Source organism: Trichechus manatus, unplaced genomic scaffold (assembly GCF_000243295.1).
Source record: "Trichechus manatus latirostris isolate Lorelei unplaced genomic scaffold, TriManLat1.0 scaffold00174, whole genome shotgun sequence".
Classification (NCBI taxonomy): domain Eukaryota; kingdom Metazoa; phylum Chordata; class Mammalia; order Sirenia; family Trichechidae; genus Trichechus; species Trichechus manatus.
In genome coordinates, this window is record NW_004444110.1 from 1,966,262 (window position 1) to 1,991,054 (window position 24,793).

The 24,793-nt window shown below is 36.1% G+C and overlaps 1 protein-coding gene across 2 annotated transcripts in view; it reads left to right on the forward strand.

The window, feature by feature from the left end:
* Positions 1-24,793, forward strand: part of AFG2A (AFG2 AAA ATPase homolog A) — a 355,632-nt gene that overhangs the window by 184,269 nt on the left and 146,570 nt on the right. The window lies entirely within an intron of this gene.

A 24,793-nucleotide genomic window follows, 5' to 3' on the forward strand; every position in this document is an offset into this window, starting at 1 on the left:
GGCCATTTGAATGTCTTCTTTGGTGAAGTGTCTGTTCATTTCCTTTGCCCATTTTTTAATAGGATTATTTGTCTTTTTGTTGTAGAGGTGTTGGTTTTTCTTGAAGATTATGGAGATTAGACCTTTGTCTGACTTGTACTGCCAAAAAATTTTTTCCCAGTCTTAGGTTCTCTTTTTACTCTTTTGAGGAAGTCTTTTGAAGAGCATAGGTGTTTGATTTTTAGAAGATCCCAGTTATCTAGCTTATCTTTTGGGGTTTGTGTGTTGATGGTTATGGTCTTTTCCTGTTAATGCTGTGTATTAAGGCCTGTAGTGTTGGTCCTATGTTTTCTTCTATGAACTTTATAGTTTTAGGCTTTATATTCAGATCTTTGATCCATTTTGAAGTAGTTTTTGTATACGGCGTGAGGTATGGGTCCTGTTCCATTTTTCTGCATATGGATATCCAGTTTTGCCAGCACCATTTGTTAAAAAGGCTGTCTTTTCCCCAGCTATCTTTTTTTTTTTCCTGGAAGCAGATGAGTTTTAAAGATTAGAGAGAATCACCAATAACATTTGAAGGTTTAAACCTGATCTGTCTGATAGTTACAGTTGTTTCATAAATGTAGCAGTAAATAATATACTTCAGTGATAGCTTAATATTCATATTCGAGAATTAGGTACTTAAAAATATATTAGAGTATTAGATCAATAAAGCAACATTTGGATTGATATAGTGGTACTTTATTTAAAACCATTATGAAGGAATGACTAATTATTATGAGGTGAACTTTTATTTTTTATTTAAATCAAAATTTATGTTGCTTTTATGTACTCCAGAAATTCACACATCATTATACTACCTGTAGGCAAATAAATAGGAGCAATTTATTTTGTGAATGGTTACTAATTTTCTGAATCGTATAAATTATTACATCCTATTAAATTTTACAAGCTTATTATTTAATGTGAACTTTTTTCTATTTTCAAATTGAGAACCCTTGCTTTTCAGCCATAGCAGAGGAATAAATTTCCAGGATGAAGCAATTAGTTCAAAACACTGTTCCCACAGAGAGATAGTTATCCAATAAAGAGAATAGAGCTAAAGTTGGAGAACTCACATTTTCCTTTCTTTACAAGACACATAAAGCGTAAAACAAGATAATTTGTCCTGTTCATTGCCATCTAGACGTGTCGGGTTTGTATGTCAAGAGAATAGCCCCACTCTGTCAGGCCTATATTGATTACTGTCAAGAACACTGTGGTAAATAACAGGTGAGAGAGCCCGCAGGAATAGGCAAGTATCAACTGATAGGTCATTGCTGTATCAGGAATTTACCGTTTTCTGTAGCATAGCATACCTCTTGAAGGCTAACATTTTGGTAACTTTCAGGAAAAAAGTACTGTATTTCCTTTTTTCTCTTTAGTCTCTGTTGTGCAAACAACCCTGTTTACAGAACATCCAACATTTAGTTGAGAAGATGAGTAGGAAGTTAAGCTGTTAATACAGGAGGATGACTAAGTGACAAAATCTGTCTTTTATCACCCACTCTTACTAGTTTCCAAATGGAATCTGCTTTCAGTTTCAGTGGTTGGGAGTGTTAGGCATATATGGTTTAATGGATTTTCTACTTAAAATTCTGATTTCCCCATTTTACTTATAATCCAACATCACAATAGGAAATAAGGCAAATGGTCTTTCAAATGACTGATGTAGGATAATGAGTTAGGCTTATTTATTGAGTCAGAGCTACACACCTGTTCTGTGTCATAACAACTTCCTACAGAGGATGAGTTTTTTTTTAAAAAAAAAAAAAGGCCATACTTTCTTGCAGTGCCCAGAGGCATTATAAATTTCTAAATTGAAAAATAATGAATTAAATTTAGTTATTTAAATCTGTTGTTAACCCTTTGGGTACTTGCTGGTTTTTTAAAGTGGATTGCTGATTATCAGATTGCTCTGTATATATTTCCTCATTTTTTAAACCTTGATAAGATATTAATCCTGATATTCATGATAATAAGAATAATCCTAACATGTATGTAACATTCTTCTCCCAATATCAAGTTTACAAATAACAGATGTGAATTTTTTATTATTATTATTATTATTATTTAAGTTTACCAAAGTAAACACATAAAGGATGAAAAGGATTTTACTTGTTTGGTGGCACATGGAGGTTTGAGCCCACATTTACTATATTAACATTGTTATGAATCTACTAGAAAATACCGTCATTTTAGACAGCATTAATTATGGCATCCAGATTGCATCAACTAATAGTTTCATGATACTCTGTCCTGGTCAAGTCACATCTAGAATATAATATACAATTCTGGGACAATAGTTTTGGACGTAAGAAGTAAGGGTTACTGCATGTTTTTACCCTAAAGAGTAGAAGAATACATGCAGATACAGTTATTACTTTCATGTATTTAAAGGTCCATCCCATAGGAGACACAAAATTTTAAAAAGAGAGACATTCCAACAAAACAAAAGGAATAACTTTCTCATGAATTAGAATTGTTCAATAGTGGATTTACTTGTTCTTAAGAGGGGAAGATTTATTTGAAGATCATTCCCTGGCAGAATTGACCTTGGAACTTTAAACTGACTGTTGGAATGGCTGTATTCTTTGACTCATTATATCATCCAAAACTTCTTAACATTCTCCTCCTTTCTTTAATGTTTTATAGATACAATTGGGGGAGCTGAGGTTTGGTTTGGTTATTATATATATGAGTAATTTTATTTCATCTTCACATTATGATTTTTTTTGGGAAATCAATACATATGTTGATTTTGTATCAGTCTGAAACAGTTTGAGATATAGTAACATTGGTAACCTGCCATAGCTTCATTCCGTACTTTTGACTGTTAATTTAGGAAAATGGTAGATCTTTAGATGCCCTCTCAGTGCGAATCTCTCAGTAGCTGAAAAACCAAGAGCAGTTGTGAAAGATAGTTATTTCCATAATGCAGGGTGGCATAGCTGCTTTTTATTTGTTTTTTCTTAAAAAGAATCTACAGTATAAATGGGTCTTAAATTATTTTACACTGGATTTGAATTGTAGTTTGGCCTTTCCTGTGTGACATGCTCATCTGTAAAGCAGGAATATTACCTCCTTTACAGGAGGATTATATGAGATGACTCATGTGAACCACTTAACTCAGAGCCTGTTACAGAGTGAGCACTTGAGATGTAATGACAATTAGTATTTTCTCCTGGCTGGGGAGATTAAAGTATATTGAATATTTAATGCTAATGACTTTAGCACTTGAACATTTTAAGTTGCTGTACCTTCAATTGTTTCATTTTCCCTTTTCAGTTCTGGTATTTAAAAACTTCCTCTTGTACATAATATATCAGCAATTTGTTAACAGTCATCACTATTAAATAAATTGTACATTGTCTCTTTTTAAGTATCCCTCAGGGAGATCTGGTGACATCTCCCTTTTCTCACGCAGTATGATGGTAATGCATATCATATCTGTATCTCTTCCTCTATAACCTTAAACCTTTGCCCAGATCTCAAAGAATCTGCAGTGGTTGAGATATAGATATAGATATATGTATATGTATATATGTATATATAACCTTCATTCATTGTCAGGAACCCAGCTTCCTATAGGCTTTTCCACTGTTTTGGCAAACACCTGAGTATTTGTTCTGATTACTTAAACTGGTAGACTAACCTTTTGATATTTTCAAACTGGCCTGGATTGATATGAGTCTGTTTGGAAAGAAGTAGGCTGGAAAGTATTGAGGTAGAAACAGAAGACTGAAGATTGAAACACACCGTCACTCAGCGTTCCCATAATACATTATCTTCTCTGAGATTGTTGTTTAGCCTGTTATGAGCTGGTTCATCGTGTTCTCTCTCTCCTTCTCCTTACTCTCCCTCTCCCCATTTCCCTCTCTACCTCTCCCCTGCCCCCACTCCATATGGCTTGCTTGGTATGGACAAACATTTGCCAATACAATCTATGTATACTGATTAAACTATTCTGTCTCTGTCTATCCTAATCATGATTCTTTGGTCTGCATAGCACTTCTGATAGAATTGTATGAAAGTCAGGAGCTCAGAACAAACACAGTGAAGATTTAAAGCTTTTCATCTTTCTTCTATGAACATTTCCTATTTCTAAAATATTTATATTATCATCATCCTACTATTAAACCATAAAACAAAAATCGTATCATCCCTTGAAATCAATTTGTGACTCTGCTTGGAATATAAATAAGATTTTAAAGAAGGCATTGCTTAAGTATTACTAAGGGAAAGTAAGGAGAAAGTGTTATGTTAATGAATTGTACAGTATATGCAAATTAAGCCAGTCTCCCAATCTATAGAAATTTAAGGATAGAATCTGTGTTTTGCATTTCTCAGAGAGTGAAAGACAGGATTTAAAATAGGATCTTAAAATTTCATAAGTGGAGGGGGAAAAAACCTTTGAACCTAAAGCCTTGCTTTGTCTGGGGATAGGCATGGATTTTCCTTTTTCTTTCTTTCTTAAACCTGAAAGGACATTTAGAAAGCTAAATCTATTTTTTTTTTTCCCACTTGGGCAGCTGAGAAAGTCAGGCCTCACCAGAAACAGACTACTAGATGTTTTGTAGGGATTATGTTATGTTCAGCCTTTTATCTCTTAGTCTTGTCTTTCTGTATAATACTAGGAAGCACTCCCACAAATTTTAAATGAATGAATGAATTTATATGAAAATTTATACCTGGGGAAAAAGCATGCCAGAGGATTTTGGTACCTGCTACTAGGTGGTGTGATACAGTAAATGTTATTATAGTTTGAACAACAGAGAGACTGTGGAAAGGTCAGAATAGTTAGGAAAGGATAAACATATATTACTTTGTATATACTTCTAATTTTTTGAGCATTTTCTACATGCCAGGCTAAGTAGTTCGCATACAATACCTCATTTCATCTGTACAATAAAGCAGTAAAAGTAGATGTTTTTCGTACCACTTTGTAGATGAGAAAGTAGGTACAGAGAGGTTAAGTAACTTGTCCAAGATCTCGCAGCTAGGAAATGACTTTACAAAGAATGTTACTTTTGTTCATTTGGATATTCTTCCCAGAGGTCAGTAATTTCTGATGGCTTTTAAAGAATCCTAACTGGTTAGCAGAGTTGCTGCTGACCTTGGGGAGCTGCTGGCAGTTAAGATTTAAAGGCACTGGAAAAATCTGTTGATGACTATTGAGCAATCAGTCTTAATTCCATGCAGTGAAGGTAAAGTTGTAATATATTCCTTTACATTGACCTGAAAAAACTGAGCTTATAGTCCTGTGGTAAGTGGTATTCATCATCTAAACAGGTACCAATATTGTCCAACAGGTATCTGTTGATTGTTAAAAGGTTTTAATTTGCTTGAGAGGAAAAAGGTACATATTTGCAGCTTTAGAAGCTTTTTCATGAACAGAAATGTTCAGTACCTTCTTTCATTTAAGCCTCCTGTGGTATCTTATTAAAAATTAATTTATGAGTTAAAGGAGAAATCATTTCATAATGGACACTTTTTATTAAGACATTCTTGGCATCTCTTTTTAGCATACCAGCGAATATCATCAGGGAGCCAATTTTGCATGGCAGTTCTTAAGTTTTTAATAGATAGATTGATTGATTAACCACTACAGCTTGATAGGTTATGGTTAAGAGCAATATCTGTGTGCCTCTGTTTTTTACCTGTAAAATGGAGATAGCGATAGACCTACCTCACAGAGTTGTGAGGATGAGATGAGTGATAAATGTGAAGTCATTTAAAATAATACTTAAATATATTATCTGTTATCTTTTTTTTTTTTTAATATGTCTGTTTATATTTGATTAAGCTAAGAAGCCATGGAAAATTCCTCATTAATGTTTTGTGGATTGTGATGTTTCAACATTATTAAATGTAGTTGATTTATATGTAATAGATTATCTGTACGTGAAGCCTTGCTGGTGCAGTGGTTAAGAGCTTAGCTGCTAACCAAAAGGTAAGGTCAGTAGTTTGAATCCACTCCACTCCTTAGAAACCCTGTCGGGCAGTTCTGCTCTGTCCTATAGGATCTCTGTGAGCCAAAATTGACTTGACTGCATCGGGTAGGTAGGGTAGGCATCTGTATACACGTAGTATACCATTATATCATTGCATTAGCCTTCTAGTAAACCTTAATATTTAAGAGTGGACAGAAGAAGAGGAGTCCATAAAGAATGCTGCGAAGGGATTACCAGGAAAGAGGAAAACCAAAAGGAGTATTTTCAAGAAGGAGGCAGGGAAAAAATAAAATGTGAATAATTTTCACTAGACTCAGCCACAAGTAAGATTATTAATTCCTTTACAAATGAGCTGGGTTAATGAGTGAATAGGAAGTGAAGAAGTAGAGGTAATTAGTGTAGATAACTCTTCCAGTTAGTCCAGTTATGTGAAGGGCAGGAGAAAGGGTGATATTGTACAGGTACCATGGTCAAAGGATGGTTGTTTATTGTTTGTTTGTTTTATTTTAATGTGGAAAAGACTTCGAACATGTTCAGAAGGTGGAAGAAATTATGTATATGGGAAGGTTTGAAGATCAGAAGAAATACACCATGTTAGAGTTTGTAAGTTTATTGATTTTGATGTAGTCAAGGGATTTCTCATCTAATTACTGTTATTTACTCTGTAACATAGGCTAAGTCATTTGCTGAGAAAAAGGAAGGAAAATGGTTAGATAGGAATTTGAGAAGAATAGACAAGTTTGAAATAACTTCTAGGAGAATGAAAGAACTATTCAGGTAAATAAGAGAATCGCTGGTTAAGGATTCATATGAGGATGGAGACAATTCTGCTGAGATTTTCCCCTATCAATACTTAGCATTGTTGTAGTATAAACAGGAGACTTATATTGACTGGAACAGTTTTGCCAGGTGGAGGAAAGGGAGCTGAATGGGATGATTAGGCAGTGACTCTCAAACTTCAGCAGCCCTAGTGGCGCAGTGGAAACCCTAGTGGCATACTGGTTAAGAGCTAAGGCTGCTAACCAAGAGGTTGGCAGTTCGAATCCACCAGGCGCTTCTTGGTAACCCTATGGGGCAGTTCTCCTTTGTCCTATAGAGTCGCTGTGAGTTGGAATCGACTTGATGGCAGTGGGTTTTTTGTTTTTTTTTGTGTGTGTGGCACAGTGGTTAAGAGCTACAGCTGCTAACCAAAAGGTCAGTAGTTCGAATCTACCAGTTGCTCCTTGGAAGCCCTATGGGGCAGTTCTGCTCTATCCTATAGGGTCGCTGAGTTGGAATTGACTTGACAGCAGCGAGTTTGGTATTTTTGTTCTCAAACTTCAGTGTGCATACAAATTACTTGTAGATCTGGGATAGAGTCTGAGATTTTACAATTGTGATTTTAAAAACATTACCAAAAAACCCAGTTGCCATCCGATCAACTCAGACTCATGACAACCTCATATGTGTCAGAACGGAACTGTGCTCCATAGAATTTTTTTGTAATAAATTTTTATGAAAGTTTACAAAGCAAATTAGGTTCCCATTTAACAGTTTCTACACATATTCTTCAGTGACATTGACTACATTTTCCACATTGCATCAACATTCTCATTATTTCCACGTGGGTTGTTCCATTTCCTTTAGTCTTGCTTCCTTGCCCTGTCCCCCAACCTTCTCATCTTTGCTTTCTGTTAAGTGTTAACCATTTGGTCTCAAATAGACAGTTGTCTTTTGTTGTTGTTGTTTTTATCAAAGGAGCACAGTACTTGTGGGTGATACTGTTTATTTTATGAGCCAATCTGTTATTTAGTTGAAACGTGACCTCAGGAAGAGTTTCAGTTCAAAGGGTATCTCAGAGCGATAGTCTTGGGGGTTCCCCAGGTCTCTGCTGGTTCAGAAAGTCTGGCCTTTTTTTAAGATTTTGAGTTTTGTTCTACAATTTTTTCCATTCTATCTAGGACCATCTATTGTGGCCCTGGTCAGGATGGTCAGTAGTTGTACCTGGACACCATCTAGTTCCTCTGGTCATTGGATTGGTGGGGCCATGGTTCTTGTAGACAGTCCTGTGGGCTGGTTTCCAATGGCTGATTTCTCAGAAATAGATTGCCAAGCCTTCCTTCTGAGATACCTCTGGGTGGACTTCACAACTTCCAGCCTTTCAGTTAGCAGCTGTTAACCATTTGCACCACCCAGGGACTCCACAATTCTAATAAGATCCTAGGAGATGTTGATGATCTGAGCATTCTACATTTTGACAAGATCCCCCCAGGTAATTCATATGCACATTTAAATTTGAGAAGCACTTAGCTAGAGAATGGCTGAAATGTATAGTGGAATCTAAAGAAAAGGACAGATGGGTGAAAATTAGGAGTTAAGCAATTGATAGTCTCAGTGAATGAAGATCATTTGTATTTATGTGAATAGTCTCTGAATTTAGTGAAGGGCTATTTTGTCTTTTGTGACATTGTTCTTTCTCCATTTTATCTGAGGCAATGTATTTTCAATGACTGAATAAAATGCTTTTGTTATAAATAATTGTTAAGGTCATTATGCAGGCAGCAGACCAATTACAAATTTCTAAGAAGAATCTTGAACAATGGGATGTTATAAAAATCATAACTCTAGTTTGTATGAAATTTTTAATAGTCGTTACCTTATTTAACCATTATAACTCTGTGACACGGTAGAATTAGATAGTTTATGTTAATTTTGCATGTCAAAATGGAGCTACCAGATCCATAAAATCCTACCATGTCATTTTTGTAAATTTTTAAAAAATGATTTAATATTTGAAGTTATAAATGCCTCTCTTTTATCAAATAAGTGTTTTCAATAACTTGATTTCATTTTAACTCAAGAGTTACTTTGTAAATAGACTCACTTCATATTTGGACCTGCACATAAATCCACGTTTTAGTCAATCACATAGATACTGTTAATAAATAGGCTGTGGAAAATTAGTCCTTCATTTTCCGTAGAAATTTCCAATATAAACTTCAAAAAATAAACTTGCTGCATATGGTGCATATGGATACTTATGTGTACACATAACTTCATTTATAGAAAAAAACCTAACAACATATATATACACACATATATATATATATCTGTAGAGATGATTCATGTATGCACTTTACTCTGTTTTCTAAATTTTCTGCTGTGAGCATACATTTCTCTTGAAGTTATTATTTTAAAAAGGTAATTATATAAAACCTTCCTGCCATAATGCCTTAAAGTAAGTCTCCTGAACTTAATTTTTGCTATTCCCTGGCACCATAAACAGATGTGCATACTCTGTCTGAAGTCCATGAAGAGACAAGACACATTCAACAGTCAATGGGGCAAAGAAGAGAGCTCATTCAAAGAAAGTAAATGATCTCTCCCTTAAATGCCAATAGATAAGATGACCTATTTTACACAGGCATATTATTTCTCAGAGAATGTTTTGCTGGCTCCAGCTTGTTATAACTGTGTTCACTAATAATTAAAATCTGGTAGTTATAATGGAGAAACTGTAAGGACCTGTATATCTGTAATGCAAGAACTTTTACCAACACAACTGAAAATGCATGGTAAATTTATTATGTGGTAGGAAGTTAGCCAAGAGTTATAGTTTTGAGAATGATAATTAATTCTACAATTCTTATATATGTTATTATTCTAAAAATTAAAGCTAATAAGAGAGTTAAGAAAAGTATAACCTAACAGTAATAAAAACTAAGTAAATAAGTTTTCAGAATGCTTTGTTATTGGATCTTTTGTCATCTTTTTATACCTAAACCAAACCACAAATAGTGGCTACTATTAATTTTAATAATAAATATAGTCCACCAAAGTGCTTTGAAAATAAAAACTCATTACTTCTTAGTGGTACTTTAGCTTGTTTAAGTAAAAAAAGTACGTTTTATAAATAATCTGTCTTCTTAGGGAATTATTTTGCATCCCTAGAAAGAGACCAGTTTATTCCCTTCTTACCATCAGGGTCAGGCCCACTGTCTAATTAGTTTGCTGAGACATGCTATGAAGTTAGCAAATGGCAGTTATCACCTTTTACAAATGATAAGACTGAGGGACAGAAAATGTTAAGCAGTTTTACAGTAGGCATGCAGTAAACCAGTGGAGAAGATCAAGTATAAACTAGGCCTGTGAGATTGACAGTTTTACCAGTTGTTCTAGGATTCACTGTACTCATTTTGTTTTTATTACACTACTTTAGAGACATGATGGAAATTTCAGAAAGAGCACATCCTCATAACTGTTTAGTTCTACATATCTGTTTCACTTTTTTAAAAAAATTTCTCCTAACATGCTTTTCTATCTTGCCTAACAAAGTTTAATTAATTTAAGGATAAACTATGTAAATTATCTAATTCAATTTATTTACATGTTCCAAGTAATGTAGTAATACTAATTATGCTTTTGTCCTGTTATTATCTGAACTAAGATTATAGTTTTATTTCCTGTGTCCTCCACTGGGTGCCAGATGGAAGGAAAGCCAGTAAATGACTTAATAATATCCAAAGGATCCCAGCTTTAGTTGAAAAAGGAAGATACCTTCCTTGTAAGTGGAATTGTTGTAACCACACAGTAATTATAAAGCTCCATAATTATAAAGCGCCAGTCTTGCTTCTTTCTTTAACCTGTCTTGTTACATATGATTCAAAGCAGAAGCGTTTCAATAGGGGGAAAATGGTTTTACAGTCAGTTTTTGAAACAAAAGAAAATCTCCATCAGATTAAAAATATTTTCACACGGGACCTTTTTGTTTAAAATTTTTTAAACTCATAGAACTTGAACACTTGAAACTCTTGATTTGATGAAATTGATTGATTTATGGAAAGTTTGTATTGGTTTTTTAAAACATAATTTTTTTCAATCAGTTTCAGTTTCTTTTAGTAGATAGGCTTTTGGAAAAGTGAGACTTTCATTGGGAGCAGATACTTTCTCAGCCCTGAATAATTTATTTTCTCCTCATTCAGCCTCTTGTAGAACATGATATCTAGAGTGCCTGCTTAGTATTTAATATATGTGGCTTTAAATTATCTTTTTTGTTTATTCCTAAATTGCAAATTCCTAAACGGCAGAGATTCACTCTTACTTGTGGTATTCCTAGTGTGGCACAGTGGTTAAGGGCTACAGCTGCTAACCAAAGATCGGCAGTTTGAATTCACCAGGCGCTCTTTAGAAACCGTATGGGGCTACTCTGCCCTATAGGGTCACTATGAGTCAAAATCGACTCGTTGGCAATGTTTTTTTTTTTTTAAATGTCTTGCATAGAATAAATTTTTAATAAATCACTAAGAAATTGTTATTGTGACATTTTCTTTTACATATTATATACTTTGCAGAATAATTTTATTTAGCTGCCGTGACAAAACTCGCATACATATGGCAGTCCTTTTCTCGATTGCCCAGCTCTTTATTGAAACCAAAGCTGGGGATGAAGCCAGAGAAGAGGAACATGCAGAATGAGATAGAAGACCACAGGAGCCTTAGGGGTGGCTGTTGTTTGGTCATCTGATCTTGTTAGAGACGTAAGAAGTGCTTCAAACAAAACTCACTGATTATATGACGAAGTGAACAATCGGTGATAGTGCACACCTAATCATAGTAGTACATTGTGCACTTGCCATCTTTTAATATGTCAACCACTTTACTTTATTTTGTCCTTATAACATTTCTGAGTTTTTATTCTCAAAGGAGGAATTTAAAGCAGAATGTGAAGGAGAATTTAAAAACTTCCACAAAGTTAGCAGTTCATAAGTAGTAATGGCTAGATTGGAATTAGTTTGAATCCAAAGTTGATGATTTTAACAACTTCTAAAGAATAATAGCAAAAAAATTAGAAATGTTAGTACCATTTCTTGAGAGTTCACTGTACACGTGACATATATTGCGGATATATATATAATCTTGTGGACAGTTCTCCCATTTTATAGATGAGGAAGTTAATCCCCAGTGAAGTGTACTCCACAGATGGTAGTCTTAAATCACTGTGAATTTAAATATTCTTGAGTACTTCGAAAAGAGTTGATGTAAACGTCTTATTTTAAAATTTCAGTATTTACAGTATCTGGAAATTACATCGTTTACAGTTATTTTAACGTAGATACATGTGAGAAGGCAAAAATCTCCATTTTCTTTTATAAGTATACACACAGTTCCTTTTTAGCGTTACTGAGAGCTGCACGTGCACACTGATTAAGACCAGATCTCTTCATCTTTGGAGAAGGGGAAGGAGGTAAGGCAAGAGAAATGCTTTTAAAATTAAACAATGACACTTTTCCAGGGAGTGGTGAAGAGTGGGTAGTTATAAGATGATTTTTGGAAGCAGATCAGCCAGAAAGGTGAAAGGATCAGAACGCAGATATAGGAAAGGATAATGGAGCTGGTTCCTCGCCAGCCTGTAGCGACTGCCTTGTTCTATTTTAATATGTGCCATTAGCTGTATCTCTTGATGCCTTCAACTTTCTGCCAAAAAGGATGACTCTTATTTCTATAGTAACTAGAGTTGAGTTGGCTACCCTACTGATACCACCACAGCTTTTTCTAATCCATTGCATATTTCTAAAGCTCTTTTGGAGGCTGACAGTGTTCCTTTAATTACAAAAAAAAAAAAAAAAGTACCCACCTTGGCAAAAGATTCAGGACATAGTAGAATTGAAGCCAGTACAGAAGGTACATAAACACACACACACACACACACTTTTTAAAGCACTGTTCTTTTACTACTTTACCCAAGTTATAGCAGAGAGACTGTGAGAAAAAAAAAAATAAAGATCTGGGGACAGGAAATAAAATCTTTAATAAGAAATGGGAATAGAATGTCTATAGTAAAACAAAGAGAAAATGAAAGACTATAAAGTTTTCCTTCTGCTTTAATTCATACTTTTCAGCTTCATACCTAATGAAAAGTTTTGATTATCAAAAGGGCTCTGGGGCACACATCTGAAGAATATGTACGTACATCAAAATATACAAATGCAAATGTTCTTTCTTCTTCATGGGATTCTGAAATGACAATGCTGTCAACAGTGTCCCTCCTCCCTACCCCTTGCCCCTCCAAAAATAGAGAATACACTAGATTTTTATGTGGAAATGTCCTATACATGCCAAGGATGTAGAAACCTAAGCAATATGATTTTTATCACAGAGGAAACTTTAAAAGTTTTTTAATTTCCTAAGCATTATTTCAGGAGATAGTTTTTATAAGTGCTTTTTTTAAAAAAGCTTTTAATGGGAATAATTTTTATACTACTTATTTAACTGAGTTTCAAGTAAAATATGAATAAAGAAATGTAACAGCAACTTAAAATGTATGATGCCCAATGTTTCTTAAGGGGAAATGGATGCTGATAGCTGGGAGACTTTCTCCTCTGTGGTGTGATAGGTGTGTACAGGCATATTGGAAAGAGGAAGCTAGGATGGGTCATATAGCTCACTCAGACAAGTCCATAGCCGACGTCTGACTGGAAAAATAATGGTGGCGCAGTGGTTAAGAGCTACGGCTGCTAACCCAAAGGTCAGCAGTTTGAATCCACCAGCTGCTCCTTGGAAACCAAGTTGGGTTTCCCCTTTCTGTCCTGTAGGGTTGCTATGAATCAGAATCGACTTGATGGCAACAGGTTTGTGTTTTTTTCTTTTTTTTTTTTAATAATAGCTAACATTTATTGAATACTTAGTCAAAATAATCTCCCAAATTTCTCTCCTATTTATTCTTTTATCATACAGATATTAGCTCTCCCATTGACTGACTGGGCAATTCAGCCCAATCCTAGCTTCCTCTTTCAAATGGAGGCTTGACTAACCTAGAATGTCCACAGTGGCTCACCAAGATACTTGGCGCTAAGCACTCATCTGTGGCATTCTCCCAGAGCACGTTGGTGTTCTTCCACAGGACCTTTCTAGTTGGCAAGGACTTCTCATAAAATAGAAGCTAGGTTCTAAGATAGAGAGGGTCAAGCCCTCAAAAGCAAAAGTTACAAATCTTGTAAGGCCGCTCTTTGTAAGGCCCCTCTCTGAAGTTATGCCATTTCACTTTGCCCCATGTTTCAGTTAAAGCAACTCATAGGGCTAGCCCTGATTCAGTGGGAGGAGAAATAGATTCAAGCTCTTGGTGGGAAGAATGGAAAAAATTTTACAGCCATCTTTATTCTACCACACATAATATGGTAGCTTCCTATGTTGTTATTTTTTAATTTCATTTATGAGAGCTAACAGTCTACTTTGGAGTCCCTTGGTAGTTTCCCTGCCTGGACTTTTCTCCTCCACTCCCCTACCCCATTAGCTAGTTACTCCTATTCATCCTTTAGATCTTACCATAGAGGTCACCTCCTCATGGAGACCCTCCATGACCTCAGACTCTAGGTCAAGTTTTATGATAAACCCTCTCAAAGAACAGTGTTTCTTTCCTGAAGTACATTTAGTTCGACTTGTAATTCCCTGAAGTCCCTTGGTGGTGCTGATGGTTAACATGTTCGGCTGCTGACCAAAATATTAGAAGTTTGAGTCCACCAAGAGCTGCCTCAGAAGAAAGGCCCTGCAATCTACTTCCTGAAAAATCAGCCATTGAAAACCTTACGGAGCACAGTTCTACTATGACAAACATGACGTCGCCATGAGTTGGAACAGACTTCACAGCAACTGGCACATGGCACAATCATCTATTTTACTTGTTTGGTGGTTTGAACCCAGCCAGAGGTGCCTCGGAAGACAGACTTGGTGATCTGCTTGAGAGGTCACAGCCTTTAAAACCCTATGGAGTAGTTCTACTCTGCACGCATGGGGTCACTGTGAATTGGAATTGACTGTATGGCAAATAACAACAACGATAACTTGAAATTATTTCAAAAATAGCTGGATAAGATAGTTTTCTTGTAGAATATCTGATAATTGGATAAAATTTTCGTCCTGGAAGGATGAGAAGGGAGGGAAAGAGATGAGACTAAGTGTGCTTGTGCACCGAGTTTTGATTATGTGTCATTCTTTTCTCAATCTCAGCATTCAGATCACTCTGAGGAATATGAGGTAGAGAGAAATACAAGATAGCTTATCCCAGTACTTCGAAGAGGGGAAAAGTTTCTATTTTATGGGGAAAAATCAGATGGTATTCCTTATAAAAATCATTTCATGTATATGTATGTATGTCTATATTTTTTATTTATCTATGTATCTGTTTCCTTTCAATTTTATCACTGTAATACCTGCTCATATTTTTAAAAAGTTAAATAGAACTGTAAGACTAAAAGAAAATAGCAGTCTCCTTCTCTTTCCTCCCCCTTCTCATTTCCTACTTCCCAAAATGAACCACTTTATGCTTTCTTAGATTCTTTTTTTCTTGATATTTACCTTCGTGTTTCTAAAATAACATTTTTATACTCTTATTTCTTAGGCAGGGGAGGAGAAAACAAATGAAATCTTTGTTGTTAGTTGCCCTCGAGTTGGCTCCAACTCATGGTGACCTTATGTATAACAATGAAACTGCCTAGTCATATGCCATCTTTATGATTATTGGTATGTTTGAGTTCATTGTTGTGGCTCTTGTGTCAATCTATCTCATTGTTTTTGCTGACCCTCTACTTTACCAAACATGATGTCCTTCTCTAGCGACTGGTCTTTCCTGATGACATGTCTGAAATAAGCAAGTTGAAGTCTCTCCACTTTCGCTTCTAAGGAGCAGTCTGTGTTTCTTCTAAGACTGATTTGTTCGTTCTTCTGGCAGCCCATAGTATATTCAGTATTCTTTGCCAACATCACAATTCAAATATATCAATTCTTCTGCCCTCCTTTTTTACTTGTCCAGCTTTTACATGCATATGAGGTGATTGAAAAGACCATGGCTTGAGTCAGGCTCACCTTAATTACCAAAGTGACATCTTTGCTTTCTAAAACTTTAAAGAGATCTTTTGTAGCAGATTTGCCCAATGCTACCTCCAGTGCTGTGATATGCAGATGACACAACCTTGCTTGCTGATAGTGAAGAGGACTTGAAGCACTTACTGGTAAACATCAAAAACTACAGCCTTAAGTGTGAATTGAACCTCAATGTAAAGAAAACAGAAGTCCTCACAACTGGACAGATATGCAACATCATGATAAATGGAGAAAATATTAAAGTTGTCCCGGATTTCATTTTACTTGGATCCACAGTCAACGCCCATAGAAGTAGCAGTCAGGAAAGCAAGTGATGTATTGCATCGGGCAGATCTGCTGCCAAAGACTTCTTTAAAGTGTTAGAAAGTAAAGATGTCACCCTGAGGACTAAGGTGTGCCTGACCCAAGCCATGGTATTTTCAGTTGTCTCGTATATATGCAAAAGCTGGTCAATGAATGAGGAAGACTGAAGAATCGATGCTTTGAATTATGGTGTTGGCGAAGCATATTGAATATAGCATGGACTGCCAGAAGAATGAACAAATCTGTCTTGGAAGAAGTACAGTCAGAATGCTCCTTAGTTGCGAGGATGGCGAGACTTTGTCTAACGTACTTTTGACATGTTATCAAGAGGAATCAGTCCCTGGAGAAGGACATCATGCTTGGTAATGTATTGGGTCAGTGAAAAGGAGGAAGACCCTCAACAAGATGGATTGACACAGTGGCTACAACAATGGTTTCAAGCATAACAACAATTGTGAGGAGGGCGCAGGACCGAGCAGTGTTTCATTCTGTTGTATATAGAGTCGCTATGAGTTGGAAGCAACTCAGTGCACCTATCAACAACAACAACCTCCTGAAGTGGTTGAACGTCAACCAAATTTTTTTGTATAGTGACTCCGTTTATTCCTTTCATCTTCTCTGATGCTTTCTGTGTCATTGAATTTTTTGCCTGTGTTGTGAGCTTCTATAATATTTGTAGAAGTAAGATATATGACAATAATACCACAGAGGATAAGAGAGAGGAAAATGAAAGCATAGTATTTTGAGGCTCTTTATTAAACATTAAGTGGTAAAATAATATTTGTGCATTATAGTAGGGAAGTGAAATATCCAGTTCTCAGAACAATTGCAGTCACATCTGAGGTGATACTGCCTTAGACAGGTTGCCAAAACCATGGGATAATTGCTCACTGTGAGCTTTCAAGAGTAAAAATCCTCTGAATTTAAAAATTAAAAAGAAAAGAAATTCTTGACAGGTATTGAATAATCAACCATTCCTAGCTGTATATAACCGGGGTATATAACCAGGGCACTTTATTTAAATTCTTAGGACCTTTATTTACAAACTAATAAAAGGGAATATTTATACCCACTGCATAAGGTTCTAAGAACGATTAGAGAAAAATATTTATAACATGAAACACAGAGTACATGGTGCTTGATACATGTATCTGTTATTCTTAAATTTAAAAGGCCAATAGAAGTTACTTTGGAGACTTCAGTATGGGTGAACAAGAGGTACAAATTATTATAATTAACGTTAGAGAATCTGAATCTCTTACCAACAATATTTTTTTTCTCCATTTCCTCTTGCCTCCCTCCATGTTCCTTCATTTCTTCCTCTTAATGTTTGCTTGATTTATCTACACATGTTCCTTCCCTATTAAGTATCTATGCTTATTATTTAAATTTTTTTCTTCCTTTTCTCAAGATTTTTTCCCCCTCTATCTCTTATTTCCTCAAGGTTCTCTTCTTAAGTTAAAACATTGAACAGAGTTGCATATTTTAGAATATATTTCATACTAAAATTTTAAGTAGCATCTTAATTTATGCTTAATTTTAAACCATAATGAGATTTTATTTGAAACAAAAATCCATTTTGATAACAAAATGAATAAAAATAGAAAATTATTATAGTCATATACCAATGTTCTCAACAGCATTAAATAATATTTTTAAAAACTGAGAAATTTTCCACCTTCTTCAACATTGGCATATGTAATTTATTCACACAGTACATCCAAGATGTACCTGGACCTTGAATTAGAACTGTCAGCTACAAGACTGTGTTTAGTTTGCAGTTTTATCTATTAGAGTTCCTTCCAGTGTGCCTGTCATTTCTATTTTGAACAGGACAATGGAACAGAATAATGAAGATATAATAGAATAGTTAGAACAGGGATGGAATACTGAAGCAATTTAAAAAAAAGTTAACAAAGGTTTTGCACTAGGAACCCCTGTGTAAAACTTAGCTACATTAAAAGATGGATGCATAATCCATAAAGGATCTATTCTTTATACTGTGGCTTTTTGTTTAATATTAACCACATATCCTTACAATAAAATTCCAGGAAACTTAACCCTCATTTTTAAACAATGGTTTGAAGGGAAAATATGCTAAGAACTGCAAAAAATAAAATTACAACCAAAAATTTAGAAAATAATCCCTTAGACAGTTGGGAACTGCCTCAGTACCTATTCAGATTATAAATTCTCCATTCAGTCATGTTATTTACCAAGACCTCTTAATCTCCCTTACAACATATTTCTGAATAATACTGTTAAATTTATAATTGCCAGTATCTCATATTTAAAAAGGAATAGACAATCTGTCTTATAAGCCTTCTGCCCTGTGAAGGCTTTATATTCTTTATGTTCAAAAGATAAATGGAAGAACCTCTCTTGTTCTAAATGATCCTGTGCTGATAGTTTATCCAAACAAACTAAAAACACAACAAACAAAAAAACACTTGCTGTGGAGTCAGTTTCATCATGGCAACCCCATGTGTGTCAGAGCAGAGCTGTGCTCCATGGGGTTTTCAATGGCTGATTTTCCGGAAGTAGATCACCATGCCTTTCTTCCAAGGCACCTCTGGGAGGCTTGAACCTCCAGTCTTTTGATTAGCAGCTGAGCACGTTAACTGTTTGCATCACCCAAGGACTCCAGACAAGCTGTAAGCTGCCATTAATAAAAATTAATTAATATGAAAAGGAGGGAGGGACTTATATAAGAGGTGAAATTAACACTACCAGAAATTCCAATCTGCAGGCAGCGTAGCTTCCTTCCCCCAAATAAAATTTAACAGTGTAAGGTTCAAATTTAGCTGCAGCAGTGCTGAGTGGTCTCTCACGCTTTCATTCATCACAGCCATGCACACTTAGGGTGTATGATTGGAAACATACAGCAAAAAACCTTCGTGGACTGCAGTTCATCACTCCCCCCAAATGTTGTATGGTTTCTGTAAAATGTTTGAATTTTGCATCCATGTTTTATTTTGCAGATATTGTTAACTCCCTTAGGATCAGAATAATGTTTTACAGAAGAGATCCTGTACATTCCCCGAAGTCCTATGAAATGGGGAAATCTTATACCAGGAAAGACAAGTTCAAGGACAAAATGAGGGAAGCTAAGAAGAAGAATGTCATGTGAAAGTGTAATGCAGATCTATTACTGACTATGTTGTTTTATGAGATAATTTCCTGTGACATGCAGTGCCCTAGGCTTTGGTGTCCTTTCATCAGTCTTGGGCAATTTCTTTCTTATCACCGTTTGTCTGGTATCTCACTCCTCCTAGATACGCCTTTGTCTAAAGCTACTCAGACCCAAAAATTATCACTTCTATCTAGTATTTTCAGAATTCTAGTACTTTTCTTCTAGTACTTTCAGAATGCCACAAACTTAAGCAAAAATTGAATTAAGTATCAATCAAAATAATTCACTATTAATGTGAATGAATAACTCCTCTTAGGAAGTAGTTTTCTTTTAAAGAGTTAAAAATAATACAGCGGAAGTTCTTCAGCAGTCTCCACAGACCCCTAGGAAAATGCTGTAGACTTCTGGGTTTCAGAAGCCCCTGAAAAATGCAATATTTTGCCTATATTTTACATTTTTTGGTATTGTTATGCATGAATCACAGCCTCCTCTGATTTTTAAAAGGATATATTACTATCGGAAGGTTAAGTACTACTACATGAGGTTTGTTTAAAAAAAAAAATGAAGTGTTACTCTCAAAAGAGTCCTTTCCATTCACAGAATCACAGAAACTAGATGCTGAAAAGGACCCTGAGATAACTGGTTTATAGCGATGGGAGTGAGGATAAAAAGGGAGCTGGAGTGACACGCACACCTCTAGGTTTGTCAGGTACACTGGAAAGCCTTTTCAAATACAAACACACCCTTCCCTCACCACTCACTGTAGCACCCCTAGGATAGTGAGCTGCTATGAATGGTGAGCCTGAGAAGGATCTCTGGTGTGTTGAGGCAGAAAATAGGTTGAAAACCATTGACAGTCCAAATCCTCACTTTACAGATATGATCATTAAAGCTTTGAGAAAATAAAATGACTTGCCCAAAATCACTTTTGACAGAGGAAATAATAAACCTGAATCTCAAATCAGTTGGTTCTTTTTTTTTTTTTTTTTTTTTTTTTTACATATGAAAGTTTGAAAATCCTCTTGGAATTAGTCCGATAGTCTGACAGTGTGTTTCCAATGAAAGGTAAATCTCAGGAATTTCAGACAAAGGGTTATATTTGTATATGGATATGTGTGTCGGAAGGATACCTGTAGCTTTTGTATCACTTTTTTTTTTCCTCAAAATTGCAATTTTATATAAACTCTCAGTATAAAGACTAGAGTTTACTAAGCTATCTATTAATTTACTGAAGCATAACGATGTAGATGAATAACTCTACATCCTTTCTGTATTTTGTCTCTCTTCTTGACAAGTGAATTTTAAGATGTGATAATACCTATTATATAGTGGCTCCCCAAAGACGTTTGAGCTGAGAAATACAGACTACATAGGCAGTATATAAACGTGCTTACTATTGCATCATGTGAGTGAAAGAAAATACAGAGGAACATTTGAGCACAATAAATCTCTCCTAAAGAGAACTTTACTTGCTACAACCTGTCTGCAGCAATCAGAGGAAGGAAGTCAACAAGAATGGGAAAGGAAAGAATGCCAGGTTTCAAGTGCCAAAATGTCTCATCACTTGCAATTCGAAAGAAAGCAGATTCCTCAAAGCAGGGTTCAAAATCAGCTACTAAAATCACCATGGTGTCTTAGAGTTTAGAATCCATTTTTTCATTTTTGCCCACCAATAAAGGTGATCTTTATCCAAGTATTAATTGTGAAAACCACAGAGCAAAAGTGCTGAAAGAAATTATGTCTAACCGTATTTTCAGATGAGGTAACAGATCCAAGAACATTATTTGACTCCTAGTCCTGTATTCTGTCTGTATTACACTATGTTGCTTTACCTGTGATGAATAACAATTCTAACCAAATCATTATCAAACTCCAGATAAATCGTACCTCGGTAGGAAAGTGTGTGTTTGTCGATTTGATTATAGCTATTAAGTGATTCTGTGGAATTAATTCAGAAGGATTTACATATAACATCTTCTTTAGTTTTCTTTTATAAAATTGTTGACAGGTTTTTAATCTGATGTTCTGCCAAATGTTGAATATTGGATATCATGATAGAGCTACCAAATGTTACTCTTAAAGTTATACTTCTTGCTCAGTTACAGTTTTGACAAAGCAGGCATGATTCTGTGGGCGAGTATTTTGAACACGTAAGAACAAAGTAGGGTGAAAGTCCTAGAAGTGTTTACAGTGCCATTGATTGTAATGTGCACCATTCCTTTGTAGATTATTGTTCTTGTTAGCTGCCATTGAATCAGCTTTGACTCATGGCAACCTCATGTACAGCACAACAAAATGCTTCCTGGTCCTGCATCCTCACAATTGCTGGCATGTTCGAATCCATCTCATCCAAAATCTCCCTCAAACTCTTTGGCCCTCTGTTTCACCAAATGCAATGTCTTCCTCTAACGATTGATCCCTCCTGATGACATGTTCAAAGCAAGCAAGTCAGATACTATTCCATTGTGATCCACTGGTTATTTTTCAGAAGTGTATCAGTAGGCGTTTCTTCCTAGTCTGTCATAGTCTGGAAGCTCCACTGAAACTTATCCACCATGAGTGACCCTGCTTGCGTTTGAAATACCAGGTGGAATAGTTTCCAGCAGCACAGCAACATGCAAGCCATCACAGTACAACAAACTGACAGATGGGTGGTAGACTTTATAGATTACCGTATTTTATGAAAATAACGCACATCTTCCACGTTTGTTTGCCAGCTGCACCCAGCCCCCGAAGTATTTTTGTAATCGCACTATGCTAATTTTTTTACAGCAACGTGTGGCGTAACGATGCTTATTAAAATACCTCATATGGAGGGAGGGGCGCAACAGGCAAACAAACATAGAAGGTGTAGCTTATTTGCATAAAAATACAATACTAAGAAAATATAGCCAGTTAAACTGATATGCATTGATTGCAAGACACATACTGATTTCTGTGATGTTAAAAGGTGAAAAAGCGTGTACTATAGAATCATGAAATGCAGAAGGTAGTTGGTTAAGAAAGGTAATGGAGCCCTGGTGGCGCAGTGGTTAAGAGGTCGGCTGCTAACCAAAAAGTTGGCAGTTCAAATCCACCAGCCACTCCTTGGAAACCCGATGGGGCAGTTCTGCTCTGTCCTACAGGGTTGCTATGAGTTGGAATCAACTCAATGGCATTGGGTTTTTTTAATGGGTTTTCTGAAGGGGAGGAAGCAGAGTGGAGGCAGGGGTGTAGAGCAGAGCCTGGATGACAGAGTAGATGAGCCTGGCTGAAGCAAAAGCTCCTATGGGGAGAAATGGGAGATAACTGGAAGTCCGTGGGACTGGGATTGGTGGGTGCAGAGAGTGAGGATAGTGCCTCGAGCAGAGTCATTTGCCCTGAGCTTCCTGGTTCTCTCCAGTGGTGAACGGGATAATGTATCATAAATCGAATTTAACTGTTTAAATATGAGTGAGAGATTCTAGCTCTCAAAATCTTTGAGACTCTCCTAGGATTTAGAAGACAGGTTAAAGGATTGAATGCCGGCGTAAAAAATTTGAACCTTATTTTTTAGGCAATAGTGAGCCTCCAAAAAAGGAGAGAAATTAAGTCAACAGCGTTTTAAGAAGAATCTTGAGTCTTCTCCCTGGAGAAACAATAGTGATATGGTAACTGGCCTTGTGTTTTTTTCTATCTTACCAGCTTATACTACTTCTTTGAGAAAAATGTGTCTTACACTTACTTGATAGTAAAGAAGCCAGTAGACTCAATGCTAAAACAGAACCTTCTAAATTCAGTTACATCCTTAAAAAAACAAATAAAATGACTCACTTTGGGTGGAGTACAGACCTGCCTATAGTCATCAGTTTCACTGCAGGCAAGATAAAGCCACACCTCTTCCAGAAAACACAAGACAACACAAACTACTGTGGCCAGCTTCTTGCTTTACCACTTTACATCAGTTCATCATTAACTCTGATTGCCCAATAATACTAACGTAAACACTGCCCTTTCCAGGAACGAGACTTTCTTTGGTAGTTCTGATGCTTATGTATTCTGGGATAACCTCTCATTCTTAAACATCTTCCTTGAAATTTCTCTTTCCTACAAGATCCCTTAATCTCTGACAGCATATACTCCATTATATCACTATGAACAAGGAATTGCCTTCCTATCTGCTTGCTAACTTCGCACTCATTCAAGAATCATATCCTCTGGCCACCCTTAGCAGATATTTGGACTTTTTCTATGCAAAAGCTATTATCTTGTTTAAGAAAAATTTTTTTTTCTTATTATATTGTACACTTCTTGAGGGCAAGGACCTTCTCTCTTCAGGTTCATATCGTGAAAACTTAGTGCCTGTTACATTCTAGATGGTCACTAAATGTCTGTTGTATTGATTGATTAGTTGGCAGAGATTTGTGTCGTGTTTAGCTCTGAAGTTCATGTTTATCATACATAATACTGGTTTAATAAAATATAGCCTGTAGCCTCAAAAATTAGAACCTAATATGAGACTTAAGACACACAACTAATTTGAACACAAGGAAGCATAAGATAAGTGCTCTAAAAAGAGGTTCAGGAACATCTAGGAAGGACGGACTGCTTCCAGCAGGAGTGATAATAATTATGTTAAGTCACAGGAAAAAAGCGATATATTTCACAAGGCAAAAGAACAAAGTAGGTTGGCATTTCATATGGAAATACTGGAGGTGAGGGACATAGATGTTAAAGCAAAGAGTGTGTTTAGAGAATGGCAAATATTCTAATTTTCATGGTTCAGAATTATAAAAAATAGGAGATTAGTGGGTGATAGAGCTAGATAAAGTCAAAGTCACATCATGGAGGAGTTCAGACTTTATAGGTAGAGGAGAGTCAGTTTCTGAATGGAAAAAAGTTATTATGGAATTTTGAGAAGATTAATCAGTGTTCAGGCTAGATTAGAAGAGGCAGGGTCACAGGGCAGGTGAAAAGTGTTATAGTAGTTATTTAGGAGAGGTATCGACTCGACAATAATAGGTTGATTAAGGAGTCCTCGTGGCGCAGTGGTTAAGAGCGTGGCTGCTAACCAAAAGGTCAGTGGTTCAAATCTACCAGCTGCTCCTTGGAAACCCTATGGGACAGTTCTACTCTGTCCTACAGGTTCACTATGGGTCAGAATTGACTCAATGGCAATGGGTTTTATTTAGGAGTCCCTGTGGGGCCCAGAAGGAACTCTGGTGGCGAAGTGGTTAAGAGGTTGGCTGCTAAACGATAGGTCAGCAGTTTGAACCAACCAGAGCTGCTCTACAGGAGCAAGATGTGGCAGTCTACTTCCATAAAGCTTACAGCCTTGGAACCCCTATGAGGCAATTCTACCCTGTCCTATAGGCTTCCTATGAGTCAGAATTGACTTGATGGCAATGAATTTTGGGTTGAGTGATGCAGACAGTTAAGTGCTCCACTACTAGCTGAAAGGTTGGTGGTTCAAACCCACCCAGAGGTGCCTCGGAAGAGAGGCCTGCCATCTGCTTCTGATTAGGTCACAGCCTTGGAAATCCTGTGGAGCAGTTCTACTCTGCACACG